Source organism: Lycium ferocissimum, chromosome 9 (genome assembly GCF_029784015.1).
Source record: "Lycium ferocissimum isolate CSIRO_LF1 chromosome 9, AGI_CSIRO_Lferr_CH_V1, whole genome shotgun sequence".
Lineage (NCBI taxonomy): Eukaryota > Viridiplantae > Streptophyta > Magnoliopsida > Solanales > Solanaceae > Lycium > Lycium ferocissimum.
This window is the reverse complement of record NC_081350.1, coordinates 25,367,566-25,370,640: the sequence shown is the minus strand read 5'-3', so window position 1 is coordinate 25,370,640 and position 3,075 is coordinate 25,367,566. Positions and strand designations below refer to the sequence as shown.

The following is a 3,075-nucleotide window of genomic DNA, read 5'->3' as shown; positions in this document are numbered from 1 at the left end:
GGAAATTAAAAATGAACTACAATTTCATGGCATTTGACTTCAAGCTAAAATCTATCAGGACCTATGTTGCTCGGACTCTTCAAAATCGTTAACGGGTGCATGTCTGATACTCCAAAATAGTGTATTTTTGGAGAATTCGACACGGGTGCGGTATCATTTTTGGAGAGTCTGAGCAACATAGATTAGGACCATCAAAAAAATTTGTTAATCTATGAAACCTCTGTAAAGAAAAACAGGAGAAAGTCACCATGAATCTCTGATTGATCAAAAAAAAATAAAAAAAAATAAAAAAATAGAGAGAGAGAACTATTTTCATTGAATGAAATTTGTAAGAAAGCAACAACAATAATAGAACTTAGAACCTCAAGGAATAGGTGACATTAATTTGATGAAACAAAATGGGCTCTCAACTTTCAGAATCCTTGCCCAGAAAAGGTACTCCACAATAGGTTTTTCTAATTTTATCAAACAAGCTAATAATTTAAACGTAAGTTTTTTCTTTTTTAATTCACTGGGTAGTACTTTATCAGTTTTGCATAACTCAGCATAGCATTTAATTTTATGTTCACCAGCAATCTCTAGCAAAAGGGTATGGGTCAATATGCTGATGAATTCCTGTTCTTCCCATGTACCAGTCACCAACAGCTTCTGCAATTGTCTACACAGATACAATGTTACAACAAAATCTGTTATTAACTCAAAAATCAAAACTAAGAATGATAGGCACATGATAAAATTCAACAACCAAAAAAGTGCATGTATTCAAACTTTATATGGATATATAACACCAAAGAAAGATTACCCTATTAAATATTCTTGGAGAGGTAACATTGAACCAATAGCTCGTCTGTACAATTCGTGCATGAGTGTGACAAGAAGTGATGAAATAACCTCTCGTATAACAAGGGATGAGTCCCCCGAATATCTTCAAGAACTCCAATCCAAAAGCTATATCAAAAGAAGAAAACAAATGAAAAAATTATCGAGAATTAGAGGAGAAAAAGTGTCATTTATACTTGTGTGATTTGAAAGGTATGGATTAATCGATCACCAGAAAAATGCTAACCTTGAATAATTATACGTTGGCTAAACGTGCAATTACTTATTAGACGCTTGCAATGATCCCAGGCGCCATAAGGATCGAGATATTTAGGAACCAAAATGTTGCTAATCTAAAAAAAATAAAAAATAAAATAAAACTTTTAGATTTTATAGAAACGGAAGAAGAAAATTACTTTAAAAAATTCTTAAAACGAGAGAAATTAGCATTTGTCTCCTCAACCTGCCAATAGTAATATGCTGAATTGATTATAAAAAGTGGAGTCTCAACATATGGAACAACATGCTGAGGGAAGAAGCACTGCACCATGATTAAGGAAAACTTAATATTATAATTAGCGGGCAATATGAATATAACATAAGGAAAAGGTTTTTGTTTCCAAAAATTAAACTCCTACTCACCAAACTTGGTTCCATTGCGGATGTGCAAGATGGAGGCAAATTTTTAGCCGATCCCTAGGAAAGAGAAATATTACAGTAAAGCAAATATAACTTGCATCTACTTGTTAAGCATATATTTATTAGTACCAATAAAACAAAAAACACGATGAGACTCACATGTAAAGTAACAACTTTGTGATACGTCTCTTCAATATTTGGAGTACCAGATATTGTCAACCTGCATGAACAAATCATGAAACACTTTATCGGTTCCAATGGCAGATCTATACAGTTAAATGATCAATAAGACGATGGAAGAAGAGCTTACGCATTGATGAAGAAGCCTGCGTTTGCAACACACTTTACATTGGCATCATTTGGAAGAATGTATTTGAACTTGTCGCAGTTCAAAATTGTAGCCAACCCTCCGGCAGAAGTTCCACTCAAGATTGACTAAACGTTGTGTTTTTGTTTTTAATTTTGCGTTTCTGAAAAGTATAGTACGTGACTTGTAATTATAAATATTCAATAGGTTCTTACATTTTTAGCGTTTTGCATTCCTTTGCTCCATAAATCTTCCAGAACAGCTCTAAACACTCTTGCTCCTCTGAAAAAAAGCTTGTTCTCCTAATATAGATTTGTCATTTCCAATCAGAAAATTAAAAAAAAAAAATTACAGTATAGTAATTATGACACATGTAGTTACGTTCTACTTACTGGATCAACTTCTTCCGCATCTCCCGTAAAAGATGATCCATCACAGTAACTCACCCACATCCTGTTCCAGTTGTAAAAGTCTACCGAGAAAAAGTGGGTAAAAATCCATATATGCACCCAAAGAAAGAAAGAACATAATAGTAGCAGGTTTGAACTGAATTATGAGGTTCACCTGGATTTTCTTGGGGAGTATTATGAAGTATCCCACCAAACAGAATTTGGCTATCCATTTTCGTGGAAGAACCATGTGACGAATTTACACGATTTTGGCAATCAGGGATGCTTTCACACCACCCGCCGCCCTATAGAATATGAAATATCTTCATAGTTAAAAACAGAATAAAATGTACAATGAAGACTACAAGTAAATAATTAAACAAAAAGAAGAACTAACTTCAAGGAAGATAATCCAGTTGGAAAGTCCGGTATCAAATCCCTTGTCAAGATAATATGCGGGTGGGCTCCCATCAAGGCACACTGTTAACTCAAAAACAGTTGAGGAAACAAGTCATTAAAACAATTCTCTTTACTTTTACTACGTACTACTTCAGGAAGCAGGGGAAGCATTGTACGGTCAATTATTTTACCAGCGCCTTGTCTTTGTGGCACTTTCGATTATGGTGATGTTGATTGTTAGTGCATCTCCGGCTCCAAGCAATATTGCTAGCAAAGTAAATAGTAGAAAGGTTTCCATCCTGCACATTAATGATGAAGCTGTGGATTCGGTGGATTGCTTAAAAAATGAGACTACTCATAATTTTGGTATGATCGAGCATGCACCTATAAGTAAAATATGGTCATAATTTAGAAAGATCGCAGTTAGAACTGAACATACAGAACTTTGATATCTTAATTGCAGGTATCTAATGACATCTCAAAAGTATATCCATAAATTCATCTTTTATAGGTTGAAAAAAT

General features: G+C 34.1%; 1 pseudogene; it reads right to left on the bottom strand.

Annotated features, from left to right (window-relative positions):
* Positions 1–425: 425 nt before the first annotated feature.
* Positions 426–2,851, bottom strand: LOC132031714 (pectin acetylesterase 8-like; annotated as a pseudogene).
* Between the last annotated feature and the right edge of the window lie 224 nt (positions 2,852–3,075).